We start from the raw sequence: 25,744 nt of genomic DNA, 5'->3' as shown, positions 1-25,744 counted from the left end.
AGTATTTTTTTTAAAAAAGCACTTTGGCTATGTTTTGGAGAATTGATTGGTCAGAAGTAGTCAAGATTGAAAAAAGAAATCAAAATTATATGAACTAGGTAGCAGTGCAAACCAAAAAAAAGAGAAAAAAAAAAGATTGTTTTGTTTTGCCTTGCCTTGCCTTGTTTTATTTTGTGAAGGGGTAAAATCAATAGCTCTGTTTAGATATATTAAACTTGAACTGTTTAATTAGACATCCAAGTGGAGCTGTCAAATAGTTGAATACAAAGATCTGGAAATCTGTCAAGAGATTAGGGCTATAAATTATAATTTTATCAATCACACAAATATTGTGTTATGGTTTCATCTCAAGGTACGAGGGCGTTTTGGATTAAGTGAGGCTCTGTAACTTGTTCAGTCACAAGTATGTGAAAATGCAACAACTAGTCCCTAGATAATTAACTTCCAACTAGTGCAGAGCTCTTGACCAGCCTCCTCCTGTGCTTAACATAGAGTAGGTAGTTAATACAGTCACTTTTTTTTTTTTTTAACTAAATAAGGCAAGGAGCAATTGTCTGCAAAGCTTAACAGTTCTCCTGGCCATACGCTACTTGACCAAACGATTCCCTACTTCTGCTCAACCCAAATTAGCCTTTCTGGGTAATCAAATCTCCTTCTGACCTTGGTGGCTTTTTTCACACCCAACTAAATTCTCCTACTTTTTCTTTTACATAAAATCCTATTTCTTCTCTTCTCAGTGTCTTTCAATTTCATTCATTCTTTAGGGTCTTAAGCATGTTAGTTCATGAAACCTTTAATTTCCCCAAGCGCACATTGATATCTCACCCCATTTTATTTCTTTATCATAAAATTTGACACTCTTATGTTGTCTGTGTCTATTTAATTATCCTTGAGTTCTCAAGTGGTTTTTATTCCCAGCCAGACCGTACCCTCTTTGTGGGTTCTCAGGCCCTGTTTATGAAAATATATTAATGAGAAAAATACAAGCTTTGGAATTTGATCTAAGCTCACCTTCCAGCTCAATGCTTTATCAAATTTGGACCTTGGGCTAATTATTTAGTGTCTCTAAGCTCTTAATTTCCTTATGAAATATTACATATTGGTTCTACTTCATTAAGGATGTTGTAGGCATGATACGAAATGTAATATGGCAAAAAAAAATCTCTTACAATGATTTGTACATTGCAAATTCTCAATAAATATTAGATTCCCTATTTTCTTCTCCTTAGCACCTTAGCATCTATCCAAGTATTGGGATCACAACAGGAGCTACCACTGGCCATATGGACAAAAGAAGAAAAAATGTAATTTGTTATTAAGTTCTATACAAAAGATTTGTGTTTGTTTCTTCATTTGCAATACCCTACTGCGACTCACTTGATTTTCTGAAATGTCCTTCTTAATCAGAGTGCTGCGTGGCCTGCAATTTTGCGCATTGAAGGGGATTAAAATTAGTTTTGTCAGAGAATTTCATGACACCCTAAGCCCCCACCTGGGAATAATTGGAGACACCCTGGGGTTTCACAGACCTGGGCTCAGGAATCACCCCTCTCTATGTTGCCTCACTGGTGTTTTTATGAGAACTAAATTGACAGCAGCAGTTCATTAGGGGAGCGTGATTGAATGTGCATGGTTTGCTGATAAACTTGTAAGCACTTGGGGGACCATGAAAAATGCCTTCTCTTCTCCCAAAGAGGTTGAGCAGAAAAAGGTCAAAGTGTAGAAGAGCGTGAGTGTATGTGTGTTTCATTTAAGAAAAATTAGAAATAAGATGCTTAGACATCTAATAAGAAGTCAGTCAATATCGGGATAGGCTTTTAGAGATCTATTCAGTACTTTTCACTGCTTATCATGCAAAATCACACCTTCACTGTATGTCTGGTGCCTATAGGTTGTACATAATTCAAAAGAAGGAAGAAATAAAAAAAATGGAAGGGGGAGGGAGCAAGTGAGTCTCCCACATCAGGAAGTGTTTACTTACAGAGCTCCATGAATTAAGGAGAAAACTCCTCCCCAGTGTCAGTCTGCTGAGGGCAGGACAAAGAAAGAGGCAATTAGCCCTGAGTTGGACCAATGCCCATCATGGATTTCTGAGGAAGAGCACATATGAAGGGTAGAATCCCACAGTGTTTATTAATAACACCTGTCTACTAGAATTTGTGCCTAGCACCATTGCCTTTTTCAGGACTTGAAGTTTTGAAATGGATCTCTCTTTCTCAGCACACTGAGTCAAGGAAGGCAGTCACTAGAATTTCTCCACATTCTTAGAGCATTTAAAAGGTTCTTCTATGGCTGTGGTCATGTTCATTAGCAAATGATCTGCACACTAATTCCTCTGCCCAGAGGGCTCATAACAAGGAGGGATCTCATTAGGAAGTCCTTTGACATTCCCCTCCTCTCTCCTTTTCATCTGTTCACTTCATCCTGAGAAAAGCATGTGTACCCTCCAGATCTGCCTCCTTTGGCCAGCGGCCTAAACTCATGGAAGCCAGCCACACAGGAAATGTGGATTCGGGGGAAGAAGTCTCCTTTCAAGCCCCCAGGGATGCTTTCAGAACTAATTACAGCAAATGTCTGAGGCAGGCATCAAGTCCTGGAGCCAGTGATGGTGGGTCAAGGACCAAAGCTACAGGGGCCTCCCTCTTGAGTTTTCTGAAATATTTTTGATCTTAATTCTTTTTTAATCTCCTCTTCTCCATGAGGACCTTCATGCAAGTCAGAACATGAGGATAAAATATGATTTGAAAAAACCTGTCACTGTACAAATGCATATACTATAATAGCTTATCTATTGATATCATTAGGAGCTAATATTTACAGATTGCTGAAACATGGGAAGGCACTTTATCTGTATTCTTTAATTTGATCTTCATGGCAATCCATATGTGTTACTGGTGCCATTTTAAGTTAACAAAATTGTGACTCATGATAGATAATAAGTAACTTGTCCAAAACCAGGAAGTGTTAGAGTCAGGTTCTAAATCCCAATCTGTATTATGTCATAGTCTGTGCCCTTCTCACCATTCTAGGCTGCTAATGGATAGACAGACAGATGTATGTATGTTTATAAGTACAAGGGCACCCATTAAGGTTGGCTTTCAAAGATCCCTGCCATTGAGGAGAAGATCTTATTTGCTGAAAGCTTTCCCATAAATCAGATGTTTGGGGGTTGTTTTCACCCTGGTCATTCCTATTGTGGATCAACTTTCCACCTGACCCTCAGGATAAAGCATATTGATAACGTTGACACCAGCAATAAGCTATGAATTGGTTCCCATCTGATATGCATCCTTTGATAGTGATTTATTCTTTCCTTAGTATTCATTGGCTTTGGTCTGCTTTCCTTTTAGTAAGCAAAATGTAATTAAACTTGGCGGTATTGCTTGAATTCCATTCCCCAGTGTCCCAAACTTTCTCTTCCAAATCAATCTAATCACAGAAAATGTCAAAGTTAAAATAGATCCAGAAGGGGGAAAAAAAGAAACACAGAACAAGAGGATTGGATTCCAACATATTCTGGGTGGTCTTTTGCAAGGTCAAAGAGCTGACAATGTGTGAGAGGTTGTGGTGTGGATAGAATAGAGTAGATGGAATTAAAAAATGAGTGTGTGGCTCTAAGCAGGGAGGTCAGGTTTGGAATTTCACAGGAGATAGACTGCTTTCACCCCTTGAGCCCCTTTAAACGTTCCTAGGTAGAAGCCCTACGATCGGAAAAGTCAAACTGCCTCCCAGTTGCAGGTGACGTTCTCCAGTGAACACCTATTGGCTATTTTGGTCAATATTGCCTTCTGAGCTGTTCTTACTTCCTTCTCCCAAACCAGATGTCATGCAGGTGTTGTGGCCATTGGTTTCCTCACTTGTCTGAATTTTAGTATTTGTGGTGATTCTTCGTCACTTATTTTTGTTGTAAATGTTATTTACTCATTTGAAAAATTTTGGGGGGGTAATCAGGTTTGTTTGTTGTTTGTTTGTTTATGGAGGTACTGGGTATTGAACCCAGGACCTTGCGCATGCTAAGCACACACTCTACCACTGAGCTGTTCCCATCCTGTCTATTCATTTTGGTTTTGTAATCTCATTCTGTCTGTTTTTCATGTGGCATTTGGAGAGTTTGAACTTTTTTTCCCCCATCCCATGATTCCCATAGGACCTTTAAGTGGCATGAAACTCCTTGTGTTTCACTGCTAATCCAGACCATTTATTTTCCCTATAACCTGAGTTCCTTTGACACACATAAGAGCAGATCATTCTACTCACTGTCCCTTCATTACCTTTCTGATCACTTCCTCTCATTCATTTTAACCATTACATTCTCACATAATATTCACCACTGTTCCTTATTATTCTTGGAAAATTCAACTTCTACATAAACCATATATTCAACACCCTGGTCTTATGAGCCCTTGAATTCATTCTAATATTATTAGTCTACTATTTCCCACCTTAGAGACACATTCTCATGGTCATAACTGAGACATTGCTAATAACTGCATCATTTGTAAAATCTTAATTTCAAGCATAGCACTCTCCTCTAACCATCTTTCTCTCTCACTACTCTTTTACACCAATCCAAAAGTTCTTTGATCTTATTGAGACCTCCAATCCATTTACTACAATGTTTTCTCATTGAACACACCATTCATACTTTTATTATCCTCCTTAATTATTCTCCTTAATTAATTTAGAGGACATAGCCCGTCATTAGTTCACTTCCTTGAATATATCATTGCTGGAATACAGTAAAAATTGTATAAAGATCAAGCCACATATTGCCCATCATTTTTAGAGAGAATTGCATAGTCAAAGGCCAGAGGTAGAAGAAGGAGACACGTTTAGGAGAATAAGGACTGATATTGTAAAGATCAAACCTTGCAGAAAAGTGTTAGGTTCAACAAGTACACAGAGACCAGGTAATAAGAGCTCTTTCAAAGCCGAATCAAGGAACTTTTTCGTTTTCTGTTTTTGTAGGCAATAAGGTATTATTGGAAGTTGATGAGTTGTTTGTGGCATTCTGTGTTGTCTTAGTTTGCTAGAGCTGCTGTAATAAAGAACCACAAACTAAGTAGCTTAAACAACAGACATTTACTGTTCTAGAGGCTAGAAGTCTGAAATCAAGGTTAGCAGGACCATGCTCCCTGTGCAAATATCAGGGAAAGATTTATTCAAAGACTCTCTCCTAGTGTCTGGTAGTCCCTTAACTTTTGGCAGAATAACTCCAATTTTCACATGATATTTTCCTAGTGTTCCTGTCTCTGTCTTCAAATTTCTTTTTATAAAGATGCCAATTATATTGGATTAGGGGCCCACACTACTCCAGCGTGAAATCACCTTGACTCATTCCATTTGCAACGATCCTATTTCCAAACAAAGTCATGTCCTGAGGTATTAGCTTAAGGATTTTAACATATGAAATTTTAGGGGACAAAACTCAACCCATAATACGGATGTTCATCAAAAAACATTTTTGACATCATATGGCAATTCAAATACCACCTCACCAAAAAGGACCCTATTTTCCCCTACCATTAGGAAATAAGTTGGCTGTTGAATGGATGGTAAAAACTCAACAAGGGGCCCTATGTGGATCTTCTCTTTCTGCAAATGGCCTGGCTAAGAGTTGGAGCAAGGATTATAACGTAATGTGCAGTCAGCACTCACTGCTAATGCAGGGGAGACAGGAGACAGGAGAGGGAGACCAGAGCGGAACACAGAGATGGAGGCCGTGCCTCTTTCTTTCCATGGGTGATGGCAGAAAGGCCCCATTTTCATGTCTGGTAGCATTCGCCAAAGTTAGGCCAAGAGAAGTCAAAGTAATTTAGATTCAATCTTCTCTCAGAAATGAAATGAACAGAAGTTTTATTAAAAGGAAATGAAGGGGAAATTGAACTTTCATATTTCATTGTGCAATTGCGATGACAAAGAACAATATTCGTGAACAGAAGTTTGAAAGATTGTTATTTATATGTCTTTTCTCCTCCCTTGTGTTCACCTACACTCACTTGCTTTTGTCAAAATAAGGGGCAGGGCAATTTTTTCCCCTTAAAACCTAAGTCACTATAACAGCATTATATGCCTAAGCTAATGTGTTCTGTATTATTATTTTTTATTAATTTACATTTTCAATATAGAAAAAATTTACCTCAAGTATTTAATAGTGGAATGTGGAATAAAAGTCAGTAATTTTTTTTTATCATTATTAGCTACAACAATTTCAGCCTTTTTTTATCTTTTTGGGACAAGAGTATATTAGAATATGGCTAAAGTAAGTGAAATCATAAGGGGATTAGAAATTACTTTAGCAAATTTTCCTATTGAGAAATCAGAACGTGTATTCTAGGATTCCATTTCTACTTTGCTGTGTCATTCTATTTAAAGACGAAATGCCTGGAATAATGCTTGCTATGACTGCATATTTAAGAGAAAAGGGGGTCTTGCTTCCCTCATCTGAGCCAATGTAGGCACTGAAGTGTTGACAGCAGCGATCAGGAGGGGCCCTCAAGGTGAGGAATCTTGATTAGGACCTCAAGGATTCCTTAATGTAAGACTTTATGAATGTGTAATGGGGTCTCCTGAGAATAGCTGAAGGCACAATTAGAAATAGCCACTGGAAACTGCTTTGTCCCTATACCTAAAGATCAGCCCCCCAGCCCAGCAAAGAAGGAGGGACACTGGAGATTTCTGCATAATATGCTGCTGTCCCAGCTCCCAAATGGCACACATCAGTTTTGATCATGTGGGTGGGCAGGAATTAGTCATATGCAACTAATAAACTTCAAGAAGCTTGGAAACCTTGGAGCTATTTCATGAGGAGTAACATGGGTCCAGGTCTTATTGTACATCAGGGCTCACCTCACACTGCCCTCTGTCTCTATAGCCTGAGCTTTATGAACTATGGTGTTGCTGGTGGGTGGGTTTTCTTGTAGTGTCTGGTGATGCTCAGAGGAGTGAATGGAAGCTCAGTAAAGCTGGACCCCCACGTGGGTGAGGTCGGAGGTTGAGGAAGAAAGGATGAAGAAGAGCACACAATCTGAAACGGTTATGACTGGGGAAGTTATCTAGGAGTCAGACCCTTTCCTTGAGGCTTCTAGTCCTAAATGTATTACATCTTCAACTCTCTGTCCTTTTTATTAAAATATTCAAATCCATAGACTCAGTATCCATAATAAGAAAATTAGGACACCAAGGTGGGACAGCCAAAGAGCTAATATTTAGAGAACTGTGACAGGTGACATTCCTGGTCTTCTAACTAATGAAAGAGTTGTTTCTGGTAAGTGTGCTGCCTGAGGAGGGGCTCATGAGGAAAGTCCAAGGAGAAGCTGGAAAAGGGGAACAGCTTTGCGTTAAACCAGGAGGGATGGGGGTCTTAAGTAGAGGAGCTTCTGCCCTGGAATATGATAATGACTGAAACTAGTTAGCAATGGAAAGGGGTGGAGGGACATCTATTCACAGAGAGCAGAGGTCCTGACATTTAGAGCTGGGTTTGTCCTTACACGCCATCTAGTCCATCTCCTTAATTTTACTGCTGAAATGCAAACACTCGAATATATTTCATAGAATCTTAATAGGTATTCCTGGAAAATAGTGTTCAGTGAATAATTAAGTTTGGGAAATGCTGCTTAAACAAAGTTAAGGAGATGGGTGTGACACCTGGCTATTTAATGTGATAATGTGCACAGTTACTCTCCAAGAGGGGATTGTTAAGGAACATTTCCTCCAGGTTGGACCATGCTATATGATTTTGGTCAAAATAATCCCTGTGGCAAAATGTGTGTGTGTGTGTGTGTGTGTGTGTGTGTGTGTGTGTGTGTGTGTGTAAATACTGGAATAAACAGTCGTTTCTTCTTGAGGATTTAAATGCTGATGCTTTGGTTAGAAAGAAGATGCACTCATAATCCTTTCTATCCCTTGACTTCCTCAGTGTCAGCAGTTCAACTATCAGGCCCAGAAGTAGTTTTCTTAGTGGTAATCTTGCATTTATCATTTATCAGCTGTCTGCTTTCTTGGTCTTGGCGTTCACAGTGGGAATTTAAACCTTGCTGAAAATGAAACGTTCAGCCTAGCCTTTTGGGATTGTCCGCCCTGAGATCCTTCCAGTCTGCACATGTGCTTGGGAGGGGGGGGTGTGACTGTTCTCACTGGCTCCTGCATCATTCAGTTGCTGGCGGATTCCATTTACACAAGGATGGTCTGATATTTAGGCAAAACTAAGCTGAGGATAAGCATGCAAACATCCCTCAGAAAGTCCTTTGCTGTATTACTTAGCCTGGAAGACTTATATTTTCCCGCTTCTGGAGCAGTGGTAGATTAGAATCTCAGAAAAAAAAAAAAAAGTGCATCTGCTCTGGGTGGAGCCTCTGGCTCTTATCCATTTACCTGATGTTTGCAAACAATCATGATCCCAAAATGCAAATAAACAAACACACAGGTAGGGCTTTGTATATGTAGGATAATATCTTTGGTTTAAATGCCCCACTTTTCTGCATCACAATTCCTCACTGGTACATGCTGACTACTCATGGCCCTGACAGAAGACACTGAATGGACACAGAGCGACCTGACATTTTCAGGTTAGAATACACAGACTCAGAACGAGCATCCTTATAGCTCCCAGACGGTGGTTTATTTTCTCTGATCACTTTGAGAAGTAGAAAACTGCAATAAGACCTGCTGCTCTCACTTGCTCACTCAGTGAATTTGTTTTTTGTTTTTTTTCTTGAGCCATGAAAAGCATTAAAGATTTTAGCTAAAATTAAAATTCAATAAAGGTCAGTTCTCTAGGCTATGAAAGAGACATCAGAGCATGAGAACAGCTGAGTGCATCCCACCCAGCCGACCTGCAGCAGTTAATAATAATGATTTCCAAGGCAGGGTGAGAGGAAACGAACGACTTTTGTGAACAAGATGGTGACGCCGTTTAGAAAAAGGGGGAATACGGAAAAATGAATATCCTTTGTTAACATAATTAAGTATCTTTCTTGCTGGGATCATTGCTGGAGTAATTGTCCATAGTGCTTCCATTTTTATTAAAGGAACCTAGCTTTTATTCGTGGTAAGTTAGATTATATTAATGGCATTAGGGACTGTCAAGTATATTTCAGTAACACTTTTTGCAGGAATGGTTTTTTGAATCCATTTTGAGAACTGAAATAACCATAAAAATTTTGCATTTATTGAAAAGTTGGAAATCTGACTGGAATGTGGAGTGTCAACACATCTTACTGGCATCTCTTAGGATATGTTGATAAAAAAATCTCTAAATCACTTTACATGTTATTGAGGTAATGGGCTGCAGGAAGTGGATTTTTGTTCTTCCATTTTGATTGTGACTGCAGGGAGATGGCATAAAAGATCTCTACGTACAAGTCCATGGGAGACAAATTTGTGGTATGAAACAGAATGAGTTTAAGTCTCCTGGATATTTCCTTGTGAAAGTCATTTTGACCTCATCTGTATACACTATTTTGAGATATAGTGAAAAGGTAACAAGTTAGTTATATTTTTAAGGGCAAATATAGTTTTAAGAAATTGGAATACCCTTAGGAATGTTGAAAATCATGATAATACTAATAAAACCCCCATTTTCTCATTCCAATCCTTATCATGTTTCTACAAAGTGAGCATTATTACATCCTTTTGCAAATTAAAAAAATGAGGCATCACTTAAACTTTCTTTGCAAATTCGTAAAAATCTACCAAGCCTTTAAATCTGCATTGTGGATACAATTTTTCATTGCATGGGTGAGTCAAGGAATAAATACCATACACAGCGAAGCTGACGACAGCTTCCTGTTTAGATGGAAAATGGGTGCTCTAACATAACGCGGCATTCGCGGTGATGCAGGTTAGTTCCTGCACCCAGCAGAGGAGTGCCTGTTCAATGCTTTCTTGTATGTAATGTGCGCAGATTCCTTTTACTACTTGGCTAAATTGCCATTTATTTTGCCACATGAAGCAGGAGCCCACACAACAGAGCTAGGTGTGTCTTCCCTTGGCTGGCAGAGAGCCTAAAGGCACCATTCAGCTGCTGACAATTCTGTCTATTCTCAGTGGGTCTTAGAACTCAGAGAAACACGAATTATTGCTGCAACAGAGCCCCTTACCCTTTAGTTTTCCTCCATAACCCTAGCATTTATGGGGAGCTAGACCCTTCTGCATTCCAGAGCCAAACTGAGGGTCAGCTTTACCAGGAAGGCACATGTCCTAGAGGATCAGCTCTACCTCTGGCTTTGCAGTGCCCTGAAATCCCAGTGCCCTGCATGTGGAGTCCTCCACCTGCTCCCATGGGCATTTTCCTGATCCCACCGGAAGGTAAATTCCATGGAGACAGGGCTTGCTTTGCTTGTTTGTTTGTTTTTCACTCCTAAATCCCTAATACAAGACTGCTTGATACAGGCTGGAGACTCAATGAGTTCCAGCCAAGTGAAGAAATCATCTCCTCAGTAGATACAACTCTGGCCAGGTCCAAACTCCCTCATGTGGAGCACATCAGAATTTACCAGGGCTTTCTGATCTGTTCCATCATTCCCCTCACCCAGATTTTAGCTGCTTCCTACATAACAAATAGAAACAGAGTCCTTTTACCTTTCCCAAGTGTGAATTTTAAAATTATAGTACTCCCACCAAGGTATATAATTTAACTTTTTTTCCATTCTCACACCATAATTCTTCTTTTTCTAATTTGTATCCGTAAGAAAAGCCTGAACAAATTAAATTTCTTCTTTCAAAATCATTGTTGCAATTTTAGCTTGAAATAGTGAGCAAAACCAAAGACAAATATATTCCTGTATTTTTCATGTTTATTTTCCCTCCTCATAAAAGTGATATACGTATCACAGAAATTATAGGTAGTAGAAAGATATGCACCCCATGTAATTATATCTTTCAGGGATTTTGTATGACTATGCTTTATATCCTTTTCTGTCTTGCCAACACACACACACAGACATACACACACACAAAGATACACAGCATACATAGGCCACTGCATATGCCTTTTTGTAATTGCTTTTTTTTTCACCCCACAAAATATTTTTTTGTACAAATTTTTTTCTGGGAGTTCCACATCATGCTATAATAAGAGGTTGTGATATGAACTAGCCTATTCCAAACACAACAAAACATTGGACGTGATATTGTAATACTAGGTCAATGCCAACCAGAGGGGTAAATCTGTAAGCAGACAAGTAGAAGAGGGAGCAATGAGGCTGAGGGAGGTGGACAGTCCAGATCAGAACCATGGAGACCAGAGTCTGGCATTTCAGTGTCCCCTACAGGGACAGGGGGCATATCTTTGGGCTCTCATGAGTTAGTGCCATGGAGGGAAGGCCCCTGCAGAGGGGGTGCACATGAAAAGGATACAGTCTTTGTGAATGGAGGACTATAAATGTCATGCAATGGTCCAGATAAGTCATAAGGAAACTGTTTCTGCCCAAGTCTCTGTGAAGACATATATTTAAAAAAAAATTCCCTACAAAGATTTGGAAGTTCTAAGCTTGTACCATATACTGGTATGAGGCCTAAGTTATCCAGACTCACGAGATGTCAATACTCCTTGACAATATACTTACATAAAGAAAGATGCCAGAGCTAAGCAAACATGAGTTGTATTCTTAGGAAACTTATTTCATCTCTAACACAGGGTGCCAGAGGCTTCCATGGAAGACACCACACTGTCTTCAAGGAAGCTTAAAGTCCCTAATTATAGACCCAAAGAAGAAACAGTATTCTTTGAAAGACAGCCAGCACATACAACTAAAAGGAAACAAGGATTGTATCTAACACATTTGACACAGAATGCGTCTTTTTTATCTTTCTTTTTCTTTTTTTTTTCCAGACCCTTCTTCTTTACTCAACTATTCTCAATGATAGTCATGAAATGTCATGATAATTAATAATTACTTTTGTACATATTCTCCTAATGTTGGATTTTTATTTAGGTTCTTAGTTTCTTGCTATTATAAAACTTTTATAATGGACATAGATGAATATCTATTCAGCACTGCTAATATCCTCCCCAGAATATGTTCAAAGGAGTAGAACTAATAAGTCAAAGAGTGTGATGGTTTTTAAGGAATCTGATTCATATTGTTTTATACTATTCATTGAAACCTTCTGATTTGTGCTCCTGTCAGCAATGACTTATCCATCTCACTGCAGTCACATGAGCTTGAGAACTCAAATATTCTTTTTCTTATCTAATTTGATGAGTAAATATGGTATCTATTGTTTTTAATTTAATTTGATTTCTAACATGATTTTGCTTCTTAATGACACTCATTTTCATCTTTTATATTTCTTTATACATTTATTTTCTTCTCATTTCATTTGTCCATTTTTTTAGGTAAAGTATTAACACTTTATTCTATTGATAGAAGCATTTATTTATATAGTAAATGTTTTTATCTGTTGTCTTATTTGTTACTAATATTACAAGTCACTGCTTGGCAGTTTAATTGTTTAATGTTTATACTTGTTTTATTCATTTTGTGATTATTTTAATCACTTCTATGCTTTAACAAAACTTTAATATCTTGAGATCAGTTACGTATCGACTCAATTACTTTTCTTTTTTATAATGTTTTGGTTGTGTACCTTTATCTATTTAATCAATAAAATTCATACTTAGGTATAAGTGAAGTGATAGAAATGGGTTAATTTTAACAATGGGCTTTATTTTTATTGCATTTAAAATGATCATCAAAGCATTTTCTATTTTATATATATGACACATCTGTCAAATTACTCTTACATATAATATTTTTTGATGGCCTTGTTTCATTTCTTCAAGAAATCATGTAATTTTTAAATTTCATCCAATCACATGAAGAATTCTTAAATCTGGCACGATTTTATCCATTTTGCATTACTTGGTGGCCACAAATCTCTCAGAACTTAATGTGCCATAGAAATATACTATAAATTCAAAGTGTGTTTTCTTGTATGGAAAGGTGAACTCACAGCTGTTATGAATTGGTGGGTGAAGATCGAATGTTCTTGATTACTTTTGAAAATCTTTCAGGGTCATTCTCCATAATTTCATGCTAAATAATGCCTGCTTTCAGTCCATTTTACATTGATAAAGATTTCATAATAAACAATCATTTCCCCTTCCATTTATGTGAGAATAACTGCTTTTCTGAGGGCTTTGCTTTGTTTAGGGAAGCTCATATGTGTATGACCATAATGGATGGTACTGATTATGGAATTAGGGGCAGGCTTTACAGGTGGAAGATTGGTTGGAAAAGAAAAATTACTGGCCATTTAAAGCCTTAGTTAACAAGTGAAAACAGCATTCAGTGCCACCATTGGAGGCAACTTGAGAATCTTTTCCTTAAGGATCTGTTTCTTTCAGGGGGTCAGAAACAGTATTATCAGGTTGTTATTACCACCGGCATCGGGACTGGTCAGACCTGGCTAGATCCTGCCCATCACCTAAGTGCTCTGTAAGTGCTTACACAAAGCCTGCATGTGTCAAGGGCACAGTAGGTATTAGGAAGTGGTAATAATCAGAATTCCTATCTGCCGCATCAGTGTTTTCCCAACTCACAGCTGTTTTCTGTGGTCATGTCTTTGATCTCCCTCCACACCCTTAGCCACCTAACATTCTGGCAGAATCTTTGTTTCCCTCATGGGGTTTTTTTTTTGGCTTGTATTTCTGAGCCTGACGTTTTACTCATTTCTGTGTTTGCTCATTCATTTATTCATTAACTCACTCATTTTACCATCACAAGTTTAATAGGGTTTTACTCTGCTCAGGATACTGGTGGTTTGGGAAAACCACAAAAGAAATTGTTGCCTTCTTAAAACCTACAGTAGTCACACAGTTGCATTGTATGGGTTAGGATAGTGAGCTTTGGGGACATTCTGAGAACACTTGTGAAAGGCACCTATGGCGGTCTTGGTAGTCATAGGATGCTTCCTGGAGGAAATGACTAAAGGGAGTCCTGAAGATGAACAAGAGTTGGACAAAGAGGGTGTGTGTGTGGAGGGGTTATGGTGGTGAAAATATTATTGCAAGATGGAACAGCATGTACAGAGACATTGTATTAGTTAGGGGTGTGGGGTTTGACAAGTCTGAACTATGCAGGGTAGGCTAAGCAAGCTGGAAGTTCAGGTCAGAGTTAATTTTGCAGTCTCGAATCCAAATTCCGCAGGGTAGCCGGCTGGAAGCCCAGGCAGAGTTTCTAACATTACAGTCTTGAGAAGAATTCCTTCATGATTGGACAACCTCTGTCTTTACTCTTCAGGCCTTCATCCGATTGGAAAACCCACAGGAGGGAGGGTAATCTGCTTTACATAAGGTCAACTGACTGTAAATATTAATGCATCTAAAAAAATACCTTCACCACAACATCTCAACCAGTGTTTGACGAAACATCTGGGTGCCGTACTCCAGCCAAGCGTTCACGTAAAATTAACTAACGCAGACATCAAGAGAGTGTCACAGTCTGAGGTCTTGAAAGAGGTCCAGGGCCATTGTAGAGGAACGGGCCAGGCCAGCTACACCCACAGAGACTCCGAGTGCAGAAACAGCCAGTGCTGAGACAGCTAGGGCTTTACCCTCAATCTTAGCTGTCTGGGCTTTAATACTCACCCTACACAAGGGAACGCAGCTGAACAGTTCAGAGTGTACGGCAATGGCCCTCCGGCTCCATTGTATTCCTTTCATCAGCCCTTCTTCTCCCCACATTTTCTCCCTTAAAGGACATCATCCGACTTGTTCTCACCTACAGTGACATTGCACTTAAATGCAGCTAGACTTCAGTAGTACTAAAATAACCAAACTAAGTATTTTTATATGTCTATATTTCCCAAGATGTACGATTACCTTTGACTCTGAAATCACGGTGGGGAGGTAAAATGAACTATTTCCCCCCCTGGCCTCTGCTCCACTTAGCTGGGTTAGTTGCCAGACGGTGTTGATCTTTCTGCTGCTCCATTACCAAGTTTCTAACTGATATTAGCTCTCTGGAGCCAGTGTGATTCTGACCACCTGATGCCTTCCCTGTGCATTATTTAAGGTTGGCTGCTTCACTGGCTGTCTCACGTTCAACTGCTACATGATCATGCCAGAGGATATGACAGAGAATCTAGAGTTTTCTATGAAGGCCAAGTTCCAACATCTCGATAAATTGTAAAATTACTCTTTCATCCTCATATGTTTTTGCCACCTTTTTTTCCTTCTCAGTTCCTTTTGATGTGACAACTTGTTTAAATCAATAATCTGTGGATATGGGATTCTAGCTCATTTGAAAAAAAATGTTTCAGGAGCACCCCCATCAAGCCGGATTGCGGGAGATCTGTCTGCTTCAGTGCCATCCATAGGACCTCCTGTCGTGAGGGGTTCTGTGTCTCCGTGGTGCAAGTCTGCATGGCGCAGTATGGTAGCCACTGGCCACTTGTAGCTAGTGAGTGCTTGGAATACGGCTACAAAGACTGAGAAAATAAATTTTTAATTTTATTTAATCTTAATTTAAATTTAAAAGTGCCACACATTGCTAGTGGCTCCTGTACTTGACCGAAGTCTTAGATCCTGCACAGGGCTTTGGTATCAGAGAATCTCACTTTATCAGTGCTCCCCTTTATGAGAAGAGTCTGAAGGCTCAGGGGACACTCCTTCCTGAAGCCCATCCTCTTCCCCTTCTAGACCACCCTCCCAGAATCCCATGCCCAGATGGGGCCACGTACTTCTGGGACCTATGTTGGTTATTTCCTCAAGCCTGCCCCCTGGGGGGAAATTCTTGCATTATGAGTTGGGGGGTGTGTGGCTACAACTTCTGAGTGTGCTTTTGGTCACATATAGATATGTAGGAGACCAGGAGAGAGGTCGAGTAGTGCCTGAGATAGAAAGAGAAGGGGGTGAGCCAAGGATCTGCTCTCTCTGTGCCACTAATGAGAATTTAAAATCTGAACCTGGATTTTCTGCATCAGGTTCCTAAAAGGGATGCAGAAGTTAGCCCCGAATGGTCAGATGTGTCCTGGCTTAGACGGGGTCCACGGAGAAGAAACCCAACAGGAATGGGGGAGAGAATATTGTCAGGTGGCCAGTAGCTAACCTTGGACAGAGTTACATGAGTCTCCCTTTCCCCTCCAAAGGAAAAAGAGGAAAGCTGGAACTTAGTCCTATGAATTTTCTAACTGATTGGAAGAGAAGATTGAGAGAGCAAAAAGCAAGTCAGCAAGTATTTGTCCTATTTTTGTTATGATTGTACATTTGTCAAGTTTCAATATTTTATTAAATGGTTGCTAGCTAGATTTGTTAAATATTTAAGTATTTAGATTTAGATCTTAAATATTTAAAAAACAAGGTACATGGGCCTCCATGTGTACTCTTGCTTCAGGTCCCACAAACTTTACGGCTGAGCCTGGTGCCTAGACTGGAACCTCCCCATCACAGTACTCATTAGGCTGTCTCATTATTAAGCTATGGCTTTTTAAAAAAAATGCTCTCTTACTAGATTGTGAAATAATCTATTCTCCCATGACTGTCATTAATTGGCAAATAGTAAATCCTTAATAGATGAGAGTTGAAGGAAAGAATAAATAAAATGTCATATAAAAAGGAATCATTCCTTCCTCAGCATCAGCAGATATGAAGTGCCCCAGTTCTAGGATGATTATATCACCAAATATAATATATTTTTAATCATAAAACCTAGATATTCTCACACTGACATTCTCACATCCTCCTCTATCAGCCTAATTAGTAAATGGAAGCACATCTTTCCACATTCTCTGAAAAATACCTTTACATGAAAGAAAGAAAAAGGAAGAGAAGAAAGACAGGGAGGATGCCAATTGCTATAAGCACATATTCTCCAAGAATCCATCTATCTCTTTTCCGTGATACAACTTTTAAGATCAGACTGTGCTTTGACACTTTTGGAATAGACATTTTCCCTAATTGGATGGGAAAGTCCGTCAGTTGGAGGAAGTATATCGCTACCTATTTGGTGAAGTCTGTTCTGTCTTACAAAGTTGTTGGGTTGGTCGTGATCTGGAAGATGAGTACATTCAAATAAACACGTGCTATTAAAAACCCAGTAACTGGAACAACATTTGTTTCATCTGACACTACTGGTTTCTCGATCACACACTCTGCAGGTCAGTGCTGCCTATTAACTGAACCTAGAGGGTGACTGAGGGATGGGCTAGAAGGGCAAATAAAACACTGTTGGACTAAATCTGAAATATAGTGTCAATTGATTCAGTATTCTATACACAACTCCAATATAATGGATGAAAAATAAATTGGCTCTATCTCTTTCAGTGCATAAAATAAGTCTTTTAAAATATTTTGAAGCTTAGTCAAGAAAAAAAAAGGCATTTGTCATTTTTAATTCCCATTCTCTTTTAAGAAAGGCAGATCTTGGAAGCTAAAGATTCCTTGCTTTGCTGATCACAAACTCATTATCTTCTGGGTAATGGTTTATGCCACACTTGAAATCTTTTAAAATTGTGGGTGGAAGCAGGCAAGTTTGGCTATAGAAACGAGGACAGAGTTAACTCTGTTCTGCATGTGAGAGGAATGGGAGCTGGTAGGGAATTTCCCAATGAGGGGGCAGAAGCAAGGAAGGCTAAATCCTAGAAGACAATATGTTGGGGGGCATAGTGGCTTAGAAGAAGTGGCATACAGAGAAGACAGATGTGGCTAAAGGTTTTCTTTTTAAGGGAAATGCTATACACTGGGGAATATGAACTTCATCTTCTTTTTGTAGTCCTATTTTGTAATGATGCCTTCTTCCTTAATATTCTTGGGCAAATGACATCTGGGGAAAGGTGGCTGAAGAAGAAGGTGAATGAATTACAAACATACTGAAAGAGGTAAAGTCCTATAAATAGAAACATAAGTATTTATGTGCTCATGTATCTGTATGTTTTCCAACCCAGCAGTAAAATTATTAACCTGTCAGGGCACTTACTTGTCTTGGTTTGGCTCTAGGTGAGCCTAAGACTGAGTTTGATGGAAGAATATATTTAACAGTAAGCATTTCTTAAACATCAACCGTATGTTAGACTTTGAGTTACACAATACGTTTCCTGTCTCTCCTCTCCTATAGTTCTAGTCTTTTGTTCATTCAAGTGTTTGTAGAGAGCCCTTCTAGAAGTGTCTCCTTCCAGAGGCACACATATACCTCCTACAGAGTAGGAATTAGGGCTCTCTATCATGTCAGTGATGAATAACATTGTTATAAGGAGGGAAGTTTTGGATTTGACACATCATATTTCAATAAAAATAAACATAAATGAAATGCGTTTCAGAAATATATGTATATAATTCTGAATTCTCAGTTTCTATACATCCTATAGAAAGGTACTAAGTTTACATTATCTTAGAAAAGAATGGAATAAATAATGGCTCCCTAATTTATTCAATACTGGAATTTCAGTTATCATTCCATATTTCAACAGCCTCTTATCAAACAACATTTATGGGTTCCTGCTGCTTATTAGTCACCTTCCCTCTGACATCTCAAACTCAGCGTGTCTAAAATGGTCTAAAAAGTTACACACATTTCTTCAAAAATGGCATTTGCTTTGATTTCTGAGATCTTCTCTATAGACTGAAGACTCGTCCATAAGACCCTGAAATTCTCTACAAATCTACACTTTCTCTTTCTCTCCAACTCTGTCACCAGATTTTTCTCATTGCTCCTTCCAAAAACAATCATTTATCTAATTTCTTATTGCTAGCTCAGAGCCTAAGCAGGTAATAACCGAACTATTCGAAGGGCATCTTTATTTTTGGCACCTTTACTCTCTGTCCGTATTACCGTGTTAGATATAGATTCCAGAAGAGTCCTAAAATACTGCTCTGATTCCACCACTCTCAAGCCCCCAAAAACATACTTGTTCTCCTCTCGCCCCAACCATAATCCCCCAAAATGTATTTCTCCTTGTATCCTATCACATTTTTACCGGAAACTTGTCCTCCACTTAAACTGCTTTTCCACCACAGCCTGTCTTTCTGCTCCCCTACCTTGACTGATTGGATTTCTTCCACCTGAAATACTCTTTCTTACTATTCTTGCTTCTTAAAATTGTACTCAGTTTTAAAACTCAGAACATGTGCTTTCAGCATGTTCATACTTTACTTGTTTTTATTCATTCATTTAATGTTTTTCAAATACTAAATGAGTATCTGCTTTGTTTCAGTATATATTAACTAGTCTCTGGTGTTCAGATAAGAGAAACTCAACCTAACTCCTTTATGAGAGGTATTTATTTAGACCACATGGTTGGGATGCAGTGAGGAAAAGCAGTAAATTACTTTACATAAGCTGACACTTTTGGCTTGTTCAACACCATGGTAGACTCAGGTTTTCAAAAAAAAAAAAAACCTGCAGAATATTTGTAAAATAAATAATTTAAAGGTTTTTTCTGTAAATGTCCTTAAATGTCCCAGAGAGCCTAAAGGCAAGATCACAGTTTAATTTCAGGAAAACCTGGATCCTTGGATAGAAACATCATCAGGTCAGGTTTCTACTCATCATTATTTTACTGTTTTACACACACATCCTCTTCGAGATCTTCCACCCACCTACTGAAGCCTTTATTTCCCCTTTACTCAATCCACATGTTAGGACACAGCAAACAAAGTTCCCAAGATGACAGCTCCCCAGTGGTATGGCCACACTGAGTTGGTATTTTCATCCATTTCAAGTACCCAGGAAGGTATCTGATTAGTTCAACTTGGATTATTTGCTGACCTTTGAACTAGGGCTTGGGGCTACAAGGTACCAGTATGGTAGGGAAAGTGGATGCTTCTAGAAAATGAAGAAATGTGGGCACATAATATCACAGGTGCCCACTCCAGAGGGTTATAAAGATAAAGAAGACCAAATCCTGATTCTAGGAGGTCAGGGTGGGTTGGACAGACGAGATGATTCTTTCTGGACACATTTAAAGCCACTTTCAGATTCAATAAGATATTTTATCTAATCTCAACTTTTCATGAATTTTTCATTAATTTGTGGTTTTACATTTTAAATATTAATCCCAATTTTATCATTTTGGGGTAATTACATTTAATGCAAATTTCCTAACAGCTATACTAGTGGGGAAAAGAAAGATCAGATTAGTCTTTAACATATTTTTCAGGTAATTGAATTGCATTGGCATGCTTTCACTCCTCCCATCCAAACTGACTTCTCTTTGTGACTTCTGAAGCATTCTCCGTTTAATGGGATTGCTCCAATTAAATTTTCCAAAGCCCTGTGAATGTCACCATCCAGGTATAGGAAAAGATATGGAACAGATCTGAAATTTTACTGGGGAAACGAATCCAGCAGTGCTTTCTCACAGTACCCATTTCCGTTTTTCTGTTACACCTGGGCTATTTTATTTATCTGGCAGAGTCTTTTGCTGCCAAAAATATATTTAGCACATTTATTCCTCTAATTACCGCAGCACAGAGAATCTCCTCAGAAAAACCTGGAGAGTGGTTCCCACACAAAGAGCCAAAATCAAGACAGGAGTGAGCTTATTACCCAGAAATTAGTGGAGAAGAAATGTGTAAGCTGGGGGTAGGCAGATGCCTGAGAAAGTTCTGGGGCAGTGATGGTGTGAGTGTTGGGTATGCCAGTGTCAAAAGATCAGAGAATGTAGGAAAAAGCATAATCATAACAACTGGGTGATGTTTTTAGACCCATTTTAACATTTTCTGTTTCAGAGAAAGAAGAGGTACGAATGGAAAGCATAATTATTACCATATTTATCAAGTTCTTCCCATATTTCCCTTTCCAAGGCATTAAACAGTTTATTGACACACTTTCATTAAAACAATTTACCATTGGTCTATTAGAGACAAGTTCACTTGGGAGTGACTCACCTTCATGTAGGATCCTTCATTGTATTACCTTATCCCTTGGTCTTACTGATCACCACTTCCAGACAACATTATGGATGGTTATCTCTCACAATTAATTTCAAGTTTCTTAATCTCTTACTATGTTTAGAGAATATATGAACATTCTTTTTATAGAAAAAAGAATGCAAGAATTTAAATACTATAAATAGCTTGCTTTATTTAACAACATCAAAAAAGTTCAGATTCTTGAAAAGTTAAAACAATTTAAATGTGAAGTTTATATGTGGTTATAATTCTTCAGGAGAAAGAATCATATAAACATTTTTTTAGATGCAACATCAAGTAAATCAGAGTTTGCTAAAAAAAAATACTATGTTGATCCCTAACTTTTGTTGTTGTTACTGACCACCAATGGATTAATTCATAAATTTCCCATGACTTTTGTCTTCAGTATTGTATTTAAATCTCCTTTAGTTCAGTGTTTGTAACTTATTCTGATTCACCTTTGGTTATTTTATACACTCATGTGCATGCCAATACACTTTTTGTGACAACTGCATTTTTGTTTCTTGTATCTTCTAAAACTCTTACATTGATAGTACCACTTTAAGAAACATAGAAGAACACAGGGCTTTTGTTTGTCTTTCATTTGTAACTAAATCTTTGATTTTATTCTTTTCTTTGGTTGAATTATATACCATTTAAAATTAAAGAATTGCTCTCTAAGATCAGCTGGAGGTTTTTACAGCAACAGGAGTGTAAGATCTTCACGCTACATAGGTTTCTCAAACCAGCTTCTCTTAGCTTTAAAGTCTGTGACCTATTCTGAGAGCTCTGACTGTTTCAAAATTCTCCCATCACATGCCTGACATGTGACAGGAACCGATCTTTTCCCACAATGATTGTTGCTTCAATCTTGCATCATGATATAATCTGGTGAAATCATTTTAAGGGACAATTAAAAAATTAAGTTCAAATTAAAATGCATCCTCATGGGGCACCACTACACAAATGCCTCATCTTGCTTCAGTCATGCAGATGATTACATAATGAGACATCTGTATACAACACTAAGCTTGTTTGTGGGCTGTTGGCTTCAACTGCTCACGCCTCAGTGTTGTTTTTTACATCTATGGAAAGTTTTTCTCATTTCAAAGGTGTTAAACAGAAAAAAAAGTATCAGAATAAAAAAAATCAGCAAATGTAGATTTTCAAAGCAGAAAATAAACCATTAAAACCATATAGACTCACCATCTAATTTCTTAGATGAACTGAGGCCCAGGTGTATCCAAAGAGGTTATTAGATACCAAATATGACACAGCAATGTAGGAGAACCTACAACAGAAATAGCTTATTTTACTTCTCAGTTGGGTCTTCTTTCTACCACAACTATCTGCTGTGCAAGTATAAATGAATGTGCCAATTGAAGAAATGAAAGAAAAAACAATCCAGAGGCAAATACACCAGGGATTCGTCCTCACTGGGTCTTTCTATTTATTTGGGGTGGGAGGGCATTGATCTCAGAGGTAAAATAATGAGAGCTGAAATGAAATGCTAGACAGTACCAGGGGGAAAATGTTACATTTTGTCAGCTCAGCAATTCTAGGAAAAGAAGAAACTGGGATTTTTCTGAGATTAATCAGGTTCCAAAAGTTTAAGAGGATGATGGATTATGTTCCATAAACCACTAGTTAATCTAGGCAATAAATGTTTTAGTGATAATCAAATTTCATCTAACATATATTCAATTGGCAAACTTTAAACAATTAATATCTGCTTGGTGAAGATGCTGTATTAAAGTCAAATTACCTTATTGGCAAGCAGTTTGACTTACAAAATCAAAAATACCTTGACCCAGTGAATTAAATTCTGGGAAAGAATACTAAAAATAACTGCAAAAGAAGTAATACAATACACACATTAAAATTTATTTTCATAAAATTTACATTTCATAATTATAATCATGAAACATAGAAATGGCTAAAATGCCTAAGAGCAGAGGACTCCTTAAATAAATTACTGTTTGTCTTCAAAAGAGAAAATAATGTAGCCATTCACTATGGTAACTGTGAAGGCAGGAAAACCAAGAACAATTCTTTTTGTATAATGGTAAGCCCAAAGGTCAGAATGCAAAATCATCATGATGTTAAACATGTTTTTATGTTGAGAAACATTAGAAGAAATGCTTATAAATGCAAATGCTGACTTTAAGATCTGGGGATTACAAGTGAGTATCTTTCTCTCTCTCTTACTGTCTCTTCAAATTTCTAAGAATGTCAATAAATGCAATGCAAATCCTCCGACTTATTCCCATTTCAGTAGTTTAGCCCACTCTCAAAAACCTCCACTGGTATTCTGGGAAATATCCAGAGTGCCATAAAGTCCTCTGCAAAGCAGAGGGATTGTCTTCCTCTTTTCTAGATGACCTTGGCTGCCTATCAAAAGAAGAATCAGAGTCATCTTTGACATTGCTGCTGCTGTCTGTACCCTTCCAAGAGAGCACTGCCTCTCCCAGGAACTAAATCCTTGTTGGCTACAAAGCTGCAAGACTCTTAGGTAGTAAACTAGGTCCTCTATCTCCTGGAGTATGAAGATCCTCTGGTTTCTGTGCAAACACTGAAAGACCTTTAGGAAACAGCCAAGAGTATTGTCTCTTCTGGAGTTCTGCATTCTTCCCCCAGGTCCACAGAACGCCCTTCTTGACAGTCTCCTCCCACTATGCACTCTTTCATCCTCCACAACAAATGCACAAGGGACAGGAACCACCACTTTTTTATTCACTGATTATGTCTAGAGTGTATGGCAGAATCAGGAATTCAATAGATGCTCAACAAATTTTGGTTGAATGAATGAAAGAAAGCCCGAATGCATACAGACTAGCTACCAGCTCACCAGGACGTCAGTCACAATCAGAGTTAATGAATGAGTTAAGATTTGACTAGGTCAAGGTGTGCATTTCAGCCTTGTATGGATGGCCATCACCATTCAAAGTACAATTGGCATATTTTTAATCACATAGGGTAACTCAGTCCACAAAGCTCTGAAACATCCCCAGCTCCCTTTCTCCTCCTTCATGTTCTTAAGAGGCTTGTGGTTCACTGATCTGTTGTTAAAGAGTCTTGTACTCTGTTCTCCTACCACAGGGAAACTCTCTTGGGTCTTCATCTTGCATAGCTCTCCCTATCACATCTGCACTTGGTTGCATGCTGTTTAGTCTTCTTGTGGAAGACCCTCATTTAGCACCTAAAACACAGCAGAGACTCAATAAAAATTATTAATAAGTCAACTACATCTCTGCTGTTTGGGGACGTGGAAAAATAATTCCATGACCCTTTTCTTACATTTAGGACACTCTCCTGAACATCAGGCTTCCATTTCTCCTTATACAAAAATATTTCAACTTCTCAGTTCACGGGAAACATTTAAAACTGTGCTCTCCAGTTATCTTCCCCTCATCTTTAGAAAGATATAAACACTTAGAAAAAAATGAATTAAAAAAAGTCTTATGTAGAACACAACCTGTTTTATCTTATAATTATTGTTCATATAATTATAGTTCTTCTTTACATTTCCACATTTTCTTTTACATTAAAAAAGTCCTTTCAAATATACTATTACTTTTGCTCTTTCTTTTTTTATTCATTTATTTAGACAACAAATAATTATTGAACACAATAAATGCCAGGCATTTTATTAGTGACAGGGGATTCAAAATGCACCAAATAAATGTGTCCCTAAAGACAGGGGCAAGATCAGTGGCCAGGAGTAAACATGTATGGTGATGTAAATAAATATCATCATGGCCACATGAGTGCTACAGAAGGAAAGTTCAGGGCGCAATGAAACTCTAAGGAAGGCCTTGTACATTCATACTCCCTCAGCTGAAACTTAAAGGACGATTAGGAGTAATCTAGATGAAGAGTATGATTTAAGTCCCCTCTGCAGAATAATGAAACATGAAAGCCCCAGAAGTATAAATAACTTTGTCCAGTTGAAGAAACAAAGGGAAAGGCAACACAGGTGGCATCTAGTACGGGAGAGTAGAGTAACTACAAGAGACACTGGTATGAAAAGTAGGTTCCAGATTATTCAGAGCCATATAACCCAGATGAATGATTTTAAACTTTATTCTCAAAGCAATGAGATGACATCAAAGACTTTTAAGCCAGAAGATGACATCATCAGGCTTGCACTTTTTAAATGGTCTGTCTGGCCACTGTAGCAATTAAAGAGAGATGTCAAGAGCTGTCAGAAAGCCACTGTAGAGCCTGCCCCAGTAGATCATTGTGACACGAGGATGGAGAGGAGGAAAAAAAACTGATACTCATTTTGGATGCAGAACCTACAACAATGGCGATTTCTGACACTAGCAAACTAAGAATTATTAATCTCATCTCAAAGAAGGGAAAATTTGTCCACAGAAAAATATGCTCTAAGGGTTCATAAATCTGAGTCTCCACCATTTGGCAGTCATTTTAGCTAAAATTAAATTTATATTTTGAAAACCCTTTAAGAGAGATAGCTGATTCAGCAGTAGTCTTCATTTAATAATTATAGTTCTCCCAAGCACACATGGGGCATTTCCCTCCTAATGCTACATTTGCTACATTTGGTTCTGTACTTTGCTTTGGCCAAGGAAATAGAAGCATAAAAGCCACCTGCCACTTCTGGGTTGAAGCTTTACGAGCAAGCATATTATGTAGCTTGTTCTATTTCCCTGTAATAAGTCTAGGTGGAGGCTGTTCCACCAACCTGACTTTCAGAATGAAGACAACATGGAACAGATTCTCAGCCAACCTGTGATGGGCATGTAGCAGGAACAAGTGATTACCATTTGTTATTCTAAGCCTTGAGGATTTTAGAATTGTTTGTTACTGTAGTAAAACCAATCCAATTCTTACTATTTAAATATATATCATTATTCTCATCTCATG

The 25,744-nt window shown here is 38.2% G+C and overlaps 1 long non-coding RNA gene across 1 annotated transcript in view; it reads right to left on the bottom strand.

Moving 5' to 3' along the window:
• The window catches only part of LOC116665773, a 170,327-nt gene that overhangs the window by 136,097 nt on the left and 8,486 nt on the right, over positions 1–25,744 (bottom strand). The window contains exon 2 of the long non-coding RNA XR_004322439.1: positions 22,061–22,145. This is a non-coding gene — a long non-coding RNA (uncharacterized LOC116665773). The remainder of the gene's footprint in view (positions 1–22,060; positions 22,146–25,744) is intronic.

This window comes from Camelus ferus, chromosome 9 (genome assembly GCF_009834535.1).
Source record: "Camelus ferus isolate YT-003-E chromosome 9, BCGSAC_Cfer_1.0, whole genome shotgun sequence".
Lineage (NCBI taxonomy): Eukaryota > Metazoa > Chordata > Mammalia > Artiodactyla > Camelidae > Camelus > Camelus ferus.
Note: the sequence above shows the minus strand (reverse complement) of the source record. Positions and strands in the feature narration are given on the sequence as shown.